Below are 12,500 nucleotides of genomic sequence, written 5' to 3'. Positions count from 1 at the left end.
ATAATAAGCAAAATAAATGAAAATACAAATTGAGGGAAAACCAACCTTAAGATCTTTAAAAGATCACCTACAACTAAGTTAATCCCTAGGCTAAGAAATAGGAAGATTGTAAATACAACATTTCAGGCAGCTACCTTTCAAAATCACTGGCCAGAAAACTAACCTAACAAACTAAGATAGGTAGAAGGAAGAAAGAGAAAATAAATGAGAAACTTAATATTATTCCTACCTAACACAAACAAACTAACTTAAATGTTAAACTTAACTTAATAAATGATAAATTACAAAAACCAAATAATCTTACAAATTTACACAGAATAATCACAAAAAGCTCGGTAGATTGTCCCATCAGGCCATCCAGGGTCCAAAAGACCGTACTGCAAACAAGGGCGTGCACACCTACAGGTACTCGGCGATCCACGATCGTCGTAAATAACAATAAAAATATCTCATACCTGTAGTATGCCGCCCTACGTATCTCCACGAGTTCCAAGAACTCACTGACGCCGATGAGCAGGTCAACTGGATCACTGCAATGCCCGAAGGCAATCCAAAATGCCACAGGAACGCCAAGGGTGGTAGCCTCCGAGAATCCGGGACTTCAACGGATCTCGCACGTCGCAAACCGCACCGTTCTCAGTAGAAACGGGCCAACTCGTTCGTAAATCCTCCGACGAACGAGGGAAGGGACGTGGCTGATGAATGCCGCTGGTGACAAACACCAGCGACCACACACAAAGTAGCGAAGGAAGTGCTTCCAAAACTCCAAAGGTCACCAAGATGAAGTGGCAAAGCGTCAGACTGTGAGTAGGAACTCGAACTAACTCTGTCACTTATCACCACCATTCGATCAAGCCTTTCACTCGAGTCAACACAGCTCATAGGAGAGAAAAACAGCAATCGTTAATAAGGCACTTCAGTAGTTCACTAATACCGGGGAGAAGGTGGAAAACAAAAACAAAACTGAGAAGTCATATGACTCTCTACAGAGCTCATCAAACTAAGAATGACGCTGGCTTATTAATAAACTAAAAACTAAAACAAGATCAAAAGGTTGGAAAAGTATTAACCACTTATAATCAAATTATAATGAATTTACTTTACTCTAATACCTTTCTCCCCCTACAAAATTTTTTTAATCAAATAGAGTAAAAATTTTTATACATCCTAAAGAATCAATTAAATCTAAAAATAAAATAAATCTCAAAAGTAAAGATAGCCTTAATATAAACATGCATAGGATTATTTAATACAGTACACACAATGGTGCATTACACATCTTGAAAATAAAAGGTTAGCATTAAATATAACTCAAACATACCAAGATATAAACAGTCTAATTAAACACAGAACCTGAAAAAAAAACCTAAAACCAAGAGCAAAATGTATTAAATCACAAAAAAAGATAAAGTTCCGAAATTCCAAAAGTCCTTGCTAAAACTTAAAGTCATAATAAATGGCACAAAGAGCTATCTATCTGCTAATAAAAAACTAAGACTAATATAGAACAGAATATTTCTTACAGCTAATACTTAAACTAAAAACAACACTGGCAAAAAAAATATCGCATAAATAAACAAAACAACGGAACGATGTCGGAATAAACCATAAAGTTAGCACTTGCTTTCACTCTAAATGAACACAAAGAGGAACGAGCAGGGCGAAAGAGGCAGGGAGACCAAAAAAAAAAAAAAAAAAAAAAAAAAACACTTTACATCCTAGACAAGGTGTCCGGGATCTTATTATCAGATCCTTTAATATGCTTAATTACCAAGTTGAGCTCTTGCAGTTGCAAGGCCCAGCGTAAAATTCTTTGGTTAGACCCTTTCATCCGTTCAATAAACACTAACGGATTATGATCCGTCCATACCTCCACTGGAAAAGAAAGATTAGTTAAGTATGGTTTAAAATGAGATATGGTACGGATCAGGGCGAGAGCCTCTTTCTCAATAGTTGGATACTTACGCTCTGCCGTTAACAACTTTTTGCTGTAGTAGGATATTGGGTACACCTCCCTGTCTTCACCCCTTTGAAAGAGAACTCCTCCAATACCTATATCACTAGCGTCAACAGCAATTATAAAGGGAGCTTGAAAATTCGGAGAAACCAGAATAGGTTTAGACATGAGAATAGTCTTGATTCTTATGAATGCTTCTTCACAATCACTAGTCCAAATGAATTTCTTATTTTTTTGTAAAAGATCATTCAGGGGACGGGCAATGTCAGAAAAGTTCCTAACGAACCTTCTATAATAGCCCATCATACCCAACACCTTTCGAACTTCTCGGACATTGCACGGTCTCTTTAAATTAGTTATAGCCTCGACGTTAGCCTGTTTTGGGGCTATATGACCCAGACCAACCTCATGACCCAGATACACAACTTTAGCCTTACCAAATTCGCATTTAGCGAGGTTAATGACTAAACCCGCAGCACGGAGAGCTTCAAAAACATTACGTAATCTGAGTAAATGAGTTTTCCAATCATTACTGTGGACAACAAGATCATCAATGTAAATCTCAGTACCTTCTAATCCACAGACCACACGGTTCATTAATCTTTGAAAAGTACAAGCAGCATTCCTCATCCCAAAAGGCATGACCTTGCATTCATACAAGCCGAATGGGGTGACAAATGCTGAAATCTCCCTTGCTCGATCCGACAAAGGAACTTGCCAGTAGCCCTTGAGCAAATCCAATTTTGTGATATACTTTGCTGAACCAATGCGGTCTATGCAGTCGTCAATTCTAGGAAGGGGAAAGGAATCATTTTTAGTATGCGTATTAAGTTTGCGATAGTCCACACACATCCGATACTGTCCATCGGATTTCTTCACCAATACTATAGGAGAGCTCCAAGGACTAACAGAAGGTTGTATCAAATCATACTTCAACATATATTCTATTTCCTTATTGACTATATCCATTTTAGTGGGATTAAGTCTATAAGGGCTTTGTTTAATTGGTGAAGCTTCTCCTACTACCACATCATGTTCAATTAAACTAGTCAATCCGGGAGAGTCTCTAACCAAATCTGAAAAAGAATGAATTAAACCTTCCATTTCTCTTCTCTGATTTAGATCAAGATGCTTCAGATGCTCATCCAACCCATCCAAACATTGCACATTCTTAGATAGAGCATCCGAAGGTACTTGATTAATTATTTCCTCAGATCCATCAGGAAGCACCTCTGCCACCAAAGAAACCGATTCATACCCGGTTTCCAAAGTATCAGATCTACTAGAGACATAAGGTTTCAGTCGGTTAATGTGAAAAATTCGACACTTTCGTTTGGTCCCGGGAGCTTCTATTTCATAATTAAGATCGGATAACTTCCTCAACACCTTCCAAGGCCCCTTATACCTGGGTTCAAGGAAGTTATCCGAATCAGTACCCAACACCAAAACTAATTCACCTGGCTCAAACGACCGTGCTCGAGTTTTCTTGTCATAATTACTTTTCATTGCAGCCTGAGAGTTAGCTAAATTTTCTCTAGCAAACTTCCAGGCGCTAGAAAGTTTTTCTTTAAGGTTATCAACAAATTCGCCCACGTTCGTCTCCATTATTTGATCGGACTCTAAAATTTCATATAGAATTTCTAAAGGACCCCGTATTTTATGTCCAAAGACTAACTCAAAAGGAGCCACGCTCGTGGATGAATTTGGATGACTCCTAAGAGCAAAGAGAGCAAAAGGAAGACCCTTATCCCATTCCTCTCCATGCTCATAGCAAAATCTCCTTAAAATTGATTTAAGAGTTTGATGGAATCTTTCCACCACTCCCTGACTCTCTGGATGGTAAGGAACACTAGTAGTGTGCAGAATGGCCAGACCTGCACACTTACTTCGAAATTCCTTACTGGTAAAATTAGTTCCACAATCAGTTTGTATCTTACGAGGGATTCCATACCTCGAAAAGAAAATTACCAACTGGTCAAATACAGCCTTAGATGTGATTTTCTTCATGGGAATGGCTTCGGGAAACCGCGATGCCCGATCCATCACAGTCAGTAAATATATAAAACCTGTTTTAGTTTTAGGCAGGGGACCTACTATATCAACTACTAGCTCACTAAATGGCTCGCCAATAGCTGGTATAGGATATAAAGGTGCTTTTACAATTGTCTGAATAGGTTTACCTACCACTTGGCACACTGGACATTCTTTCACATATTGTTTTACTGACGATTTCATTCCTGGCCACCAAAAACATTTAGCCAACCGACGGAACGTCTTCCAGACACCAAAATGACCAGAGAATGCATCATCATGAGATATATTTAATATTTGTCTCTGAAAGTGAGAAGGCACCACTATTTGCTCAATACGAGATATTTGGGGATCATTAGCAACCAGGGGACGACTCACCCTATATAACAGGCCCTGTTTTACCCAGAATCGAGGCTTTGTCAAGTCAGAAGTATCACCCAAATTAAAATTATACTCCCTTTTCTGGGCTTCAATAAAAGCTGTTCGATCCCAATCTGGAATTATATTATCACTACTTACTACCTTACTTACTACTGACCCGGGTCTTCCTACATCTACATCTACCTCTAAACTACTCAAATTTAACTCTTCATCATTATTTAATAAGTCTGCAGCTCTTGCTGCAGCTCTAGTGGTAACCGCCACTGGACACTTATTGATTGACAATATTGGAAATAATTCCTGGCCATCACTATTAACCATATCATTTCCTAATATGCCATCAATACCAGCTATAGGAAGACTCTCAACAACGGCCAACTCGATCTTTCCATAATACCCAGGGAATGACAACATTACCTCTGCTAAAGGAGCCGAAACTATTGTGCTCGGGAAACCTCCCAGAACAATAAAGTTCCCTGTATACTTCACCAAACCCTTCAAACTGCTTTCCAGCACTAACGAACGAGCAGACCCTGTATCTCTCAAGAACTTAAAATCAATAATGACAGAATTATATATTACTTTACCAGGCCATATGTATTTATCATACTTCAGTCATTCCTGTGGATTATTATTTCCATCTCCAGGCGTACAATTACTACCACTATCACTACTAATTATGGGTAATTTTACGTCAGGAGATGTACTTGGCATTAAAGCCACAGGATTATTTTTTTGAAGATAATTTGTTCTGGCTTGACATTGAGCCTGGAAATGACCGGGTTTCTTACACCAGAAACAAGTCTTCACATTATTGTTTCTCGTTCCAGTACTACCTCCATTGGAAAATACACGAGTACCAGGTTTACCCGTGAATCTTCCATTGTTACTAGCTTGGAAATTATTTTGAACCACTGAATTTTTAGGCTTATTATTATCACCTCTTATTCCTTTATGAAAATTCGCTGACTCTACTACATTATTACTTTTATCTTTGCTGACGAAATTGCCTGAACCTGCTCTATGAGTCAAGACAAATTCGTCAGCCACTTGAGCTGCCTTACCTAAATTAGTGACCTCCACTACTTCCAAATAAATTCTTAGTTCTTTGGAGCAAGATTTCTTAAACTCCTCCAAAAGCATTAGTTCTCTCAAGGAAGAAAAAGTGACAACTTGACGACTTTTCAACCAGTCGTCAAACTGTTCCTCCTTGAACCTGGCAAATTCTACATACGATAAGGAAGGATGTTTATTAAAATTTCTAAACTTTAATCTGTATGCCTCAGGGACCAAATCATACGCTTTTAAAATTAGTGCCTTTACCTTGTGATAATCCCTGGCTATCCCTTCCTCCAAGGCATTATATACCCTGATTGCCTTGCCTACCAATTTACACTGGATTAGCACCGTCCACATCTCTGGTGGCCAAGACAATCGTGTAGACACCCTCTCAAAGGCCTTAAAGAATTCTGGAACATTTCTTTCATCAAAAATGGGGACCAATTTTAATGCAGCCCCAATATTAAACCTTTCAGGCTGGCTACCTCGTGGGGTACTAAATTGGTTTGGAGCCCCCTGTAACCTAGCCATTTCCAAATTAATATTGGCCATCTCTATCTCATGCCTCCTCACCCTCTCGTTCTCCGCATGTTCCAATTTCAACAACTCAATCCTTTTACAAATTAAGTCATATTCTTGAATCTCCTTTGAATTAGAATTAATAGGAACAGTAGGAACTGCTGGCCCTAAATTCTCTTCAGATAAGAAAGGGTTTGTGGTTATATTTCCCTTTGGCAGCAAATTAGCCGGACCTTCATAAATAACTCCAGTCTGAGGAGGATCATCAAATAACGAAAAACCTGCACCACCACTAATGCCATTATCATCTGCAACTACCCTATCATAATTTCCTAATTCACTACCTCTATCACTAATATTTTCACCAAGTAACCCTTCAGCCTCAGCCAAACCTTGCATGACACAGTTCTTTACCATTATTAGCAATTTCCTCTTTGTATCAGTCCCTTTGAAAGGAATACCCAACCATCTAGCACAACTAACCAGATATTCCTTACCTAGTATTGGTAAATGACTAATACAGTCAGCTGACCCTAAAAACTCTACAGGACTAAACTCAAAGTCATCCAAATTAGCCATAGTGATAGGAGGGAAAGGTATTTCCAAAAAAAATAAATACTATAGCCCCCACTGAGGAGCGTTCCAAAGTCCCAACTACTGTGTACACCCGAGCGCAAATCCTGGCAAGGTCGCCAGATTGTTACGACCGTATTTACGGCCGTAATTTCAAGGGTTCTTTCTATTCAGAAATTTGCGGTCAGTAAAAATGTAACACAGCAATTTGGGAACAAAAGAACAAACACCTCAACAAAAGTTACAATATTTATTTACAAACAAAAAAAAATAATGGGTTGGTAACAATAATAAGCAAAATAAATGAATATACAAATTGAGGGAAAACCAACCTTAAGATCTTTAAAAGATCACCTACAACTAAGTTAATCCCTAGGCTAAGAAATAGGAAGATTGTAAATACAACATTTCAGGCAGCTACCTTTCAAAATCACTGGCCAGAAAACTAACCTAACAAACTAAGATAGGTAGAAGGAAGAAAGAGAAAATAAATGAGAAACTTAATATTATTCCTACCTAACACAAACAAACTAACTTAAATGTTAAACTTAACTTAATAAATGATAAATTACAAAAACCAAATAATCTTACAAATTTACACAGAATAATCACAAAAAGCTCGGTAGATTGTCCCATCAGGCCATCCAGGGTCCAAAAGACCGTACTGCAAACAAGGGCGTGCACACCTACAGGTACTCGGCGATCCACGATCGTCGTAAATAACAATAAAAATATCTCATACCTGTAGTATGCCGCCCTACGTATCTCCACGAGTTCCAAGAACTCACTGACGCCGATGAGCAGGTCAACTGGATCACTGCAATGCCCGAAGGCAATCCAAAATGCCACAGGAACGCCAAGGGTGGTAGCCTCCGAGAATCCGGGACTTCAACGGATCTCGCACGTCGCAAACCGCACCGTTCTCAGTAGAAACGGGCCAACTCGTTCGTAAATCCTCCGACGAACGAGGGAAGGGACGTGGCTGATGAATGCCGCGGGTGACAAACACCAGCGACCACACACAAAGTAGCGAAGGAAGTGCTTCCAAAACTCCAAAGGTCACCAAGATGAAGTGGCAAAGCGTCAGACAGTGAGTAGGAACTCGAACTAACTCTGTCACTTATCACCACCATTCGATCAAGCCTTTCACTCGAGTCAACACAACTCATAGGAGAGAAAAACAGCAATCGTTAATAAGGCACTTCAGTAGTTCACTAATACCGGGGGAGAAGGTGGAAAACAAAAACAAAACTGAGAAGTCATATGACTCTCTACAGAGCTCATCAAACTAAGAATGACGCTGGCTTATTAATAAACTAAAAACTAAAACAAGATCAAAAGGTTGGAAAAGTATTAACAACTTATAATCAAATTATAATGAATTTACTTTACTCTAATATATATATATATATATATATATATATATATATATATATATATATATATATATATATATATATATATATATATATATATATATATATATATATATATATATATATATATATATATCTATATAATATATATATATATATATATATATATATATATTTATATATATTTATACATATATATATATATATATATATATATATATATATATATATATATATATATATATATATATATATATATATATATACATATATATATATTTTTTTCTTACAAATTTATAAAAAAGAGGGTAACAACGCCTCTAATATCCAAAAATAACAGCAAAAGAGAAATCAACTTTTGTCCAAACGAAAACCAAAATAAATAGATTGGTGATTTTTCATATCCACAGACCTTTTAGATTTGGAAAACTTCATGAAATCCGAAAATTCTTTCAACTAATAGAAGTGATTTGAACTTTGGAAGAGTTGCATGTAAACCCGAAAGGTACCACAGAACTTCCAGAGGAAATGGGGTTCATCAAAAGACTTTCTTCAGGAGGTGATTAAGAGTCGGCAGTGAAAATGATAATATCGAAAAGTCAGATGGAAGGAAAGGGAACATTTTATCTCGACGAAAATACCCATAGATTCTTTCAGAACATATTGTGGATCGGAATTTTATGGAGAGGAATTTATCGTCCATCCAGAGAATGATGAAAATAAATATATTTGCACATAATAGCTAGTGTTTTCCGATCAGTAATATTATATAGCTCAAAATTTCACTTTTGAATTGCGTGTTGTTATGCAGATTCTCTAGATTAAATCAAGACAGATTGATATCACTATTTCAAATTTCCTAAAGGATAAAATACTCATTTTGATTAGGTACCATTTCCTCTTATTAGGTTAGGATTTCAGTATTACTTACTTCTATTTTTTATGCAACAAATTCCATTGTTCTTTAGAGTGATTACTTTAAATGCAAATTGGTGGCACTTATGACTTATGACTTCAATGATTTTCATGCCACATTCTTTACGAGTTAGTGGTCTTTTGTATGTTGCATGTTATATGTTTATAGGTTTGACAAATTAGTTAATTGCGTTATGTTCGTAAAACTATAAAATATATATAATGATGACATCTGTATGATAACGCATCCAAACATTATAGTTGCACTTACCCCAAGTGCTCTAGGAAGTTATGTCTAGAATTGACCTGAAAATGACCACTTGTTTATGTAATATAAATCTAAAATAATCCTATTCGCACACACACGCAATATATATATATATATATATATATATATATATATATATATATATATATATATATATATATATATATATATATATATGTGTGTGTGTGTGTGTGTGTGTGTGTGTGTGTGTAAATATCACCCACGAAATGTCATTTAATGCCAAATTCTACGTTGGGAATATATATCCGCTTAGAATTAATTTTATTGTAACAGCTTCTGGCCGAGTAGAGATTCGAACCCCGACCTATTCGGCTGGAAACAATGCCTGCGAGAACTCTGACAACGTATGGCTTAGTTGGCAGAGTCTTTGCAGGCAAGGTTTCCAGTCGAATAGGTAGGGGTTCGAATCTCTACCCGGCCAGAAGCTGTTACCATAAAATGAATTCTAAGTGGATATATATTCCCATGATAGAATTCGGTATTAAATGCCATTTCGTGGGTGATATTTACATTGAAATCACATGTGTTAGTGATGTGTATTCATATATATATATATATATATATATATATATATATATATATATATATATATATATATATATATATATATATATATATATATATATATATAGTAGGTCAACGTACTTTGATATATGCATGAGCTCGGACAACTTCAAACAGTTCAACAACTTGCCAAACAATGCTATTTTCGAGAAAAGATTTGCATATTCTTAAGGAACTGAATGAATATGATTAACTAGTTATATCTGGATAAGATAAACAAAAGCTTACAATAATCCTGAATAAACAGGAATATTATAAAATAGGAATATTCTAAGTGATAGAAAATAATTTCGATAATCAAGAGATCCTGACTATTACTGGTCGTTCCCATCTGATGCTTATATACCTATTCATCAGCTGAAAAGAGGAATGCATTATTCTTTTAAAAAGCAAAGAAATAAGTAAATTCTAAATCATACTAAATTAGATTTCTATATAAAGAACAGAAATACTAATCCCTAAGCTCTATCCAGAAGGCTGTGGCAATGAAAGTTAAATTCAAACATTAGAAAGTTTTGTTCTGCACAAATAAATTTTTTTTTTTCTTTCCTTATTGTCTTGACTTTGTGAAATCAAAAGTTTATCGTTCACCATTTAATCATTGTAAGAAATTCCCTACCTTTCCGTTTCGGAACATTTAAAAAATTGACAATATGAATTGTCAGTAAATTAGTTTTGCTCTCCAATATTAAGTTTATATTGGCAGCAGGAACCAAAAGATAAATGAAAAAATCCAAGATAAAAAGAGAGAATTTAATATCGAAAAAGTCTTTTTTCATAGGAAATGTTTTTATCCTCCAACTTAACAAAAATGAATTTTCAACAGACTGAAGATGCCACGCCATTTATCCGTCCTTCGTTAGAGCCCTTGGCGACAGGACTCGCTTCACTGAATATGCTAAGTTACAGATGAAAAATAAAAAGTCGTATGATTGTGTTCGAGACCGGTGGGATTATGTGGCTTAGCAACGGAAGCTTTTCTCTTCCTAAAAGAAATATCAACTTTTTACGTCGTCGCTGTATAGATTATAGCGAGATCTCGCTCATGGTGATCTAGTTTTCACAATATTATCTGTGAATACCTTTTAATCGAGTTATCGTAGATATATCCTAATTATCTACAACATTCATCCAAGGGATTTCTTGCATATATTACCATGGATATTATGTTGTACAGGTTTCACTAACCAAATCAATATCAATTATGAATGGTTAAACCAGCATGAATATCAAGATTTTCTCCTCCAAAAATATGTAGATAACTACAGAACTAAGGTTACTCCACAATATTGGCATATGTAATAATATTTGTCTAAAAATAATTCGAACATGCTCAGAATTTAACAGAAGCGTGTATTTCTGGTAAAGAAAGTTAATTTAGGCTTTGTTAAATAATATAAAAAAAAATATTACCATCAGTTTTCTCGAAAGTAATTCTCACCATTTACAGTAAACTACCGTTTGACATTCAAAACCAATATGTAAGTAGAAATATTTTTCTTCTTTCATAAGTGAAGTAGAACTTACTCTAATTTATTTAGCTGTCTTATTGCATTCCCACATTCAATGACCAAACCCTGCTCTGTTTTTGTCTCTCTCGTGAAAATCTTTGGATATGTGAATTTTATTCAAGCGATGGGGTGTGTGAGTCCATTCACCGCTCAAGTGTATCTTAAGTAAGACCAAAATTACACTGAGGTGAGAGTTAAAAGTGGTCAAGCAGCAAGAGGGAAGGAAGGAACTAAGGGCAAAGATAAAGTATTTATAATGTGATGTTGTTTACCAGAAGCTCTTCATACCCTTTATTATCCTTATTTTGATTTCGGTCTCATGTACTGAAAAATATTTGTTTTCACTAAGCATATATAGTCATTAACAGTCTCTAGAAGTTTTTTCATAACCATTATTTTTTTGTAACAGCACTTTCATTAAATATTATCATAGTTTTTCTCAAAATCTTTTTTAGTCCTACATTTCTGTTTTCTGTATACAATTATTCTGTCACCTTTTGCAATCCTCTCCATATTCACTGAATTGATCTATATTATGTAAATATTCTTACATGTGAAGGTATTCCCAATCAATGTTTACTACTGCATATTCCTAATTTACATACACACAAATACATACATATCTATATATCTATCTATCTATATATATATATATATATATATATATATATATATATATATATATATATATATATATTATATATATATATATATATATATATATACATATATATATATATATATATATATATATATATATTTATATATGAATATATATATGTATATATATATATATATATATATATATATATATATATATATATATATATGTATGTATATATACATATATGTATATATATACATATAATTCATATATATATATATATATATATATATACATACATACATACATATATATATATATATATATATGTATATATACATATATATATATATATATATATATATATATATATATATATATATATATATATATATATATATATATATATATATATATGTGCGTGTGTGTCTGTGTGTATGTGTACATATATATATTTATATATATATATATATATATATATATATATATATGTATGTATATATATATATATATATATATATATATATATATATATATATATATATATATATATATATATATATATATGTATGTATGGTGTTGTTGAGATTTGCTATATACAATGTATAAGAAAACTTACTATTTGAAGACCACAAAGAAACTATATGACAAAAGGAACGTACCCATAGTTTGAAATATTCTTTTTAAGTTATAATCTATGACTATTGAGCTTATATTTATC

This window comes from Palaemon carinicauda, chromosome 8 (assembly GCF_036898095.1).
Source record: "Palaemon carinicauda isolate YSFRI2023 chromosome 8, ASM3689809v2, whole genome shotgun sequence".
In the NCBI taxonomy this organism is placed as follows: domain Eukaryota; kingdom Metazoa; phylum Arthropoda; class Malacostraca; order Decapoda; family Palaemonidae; genus Palaemon; species Palaemon carinicauda.
This window is presented reverse-complemented; position numbering follows the sequence as displayed.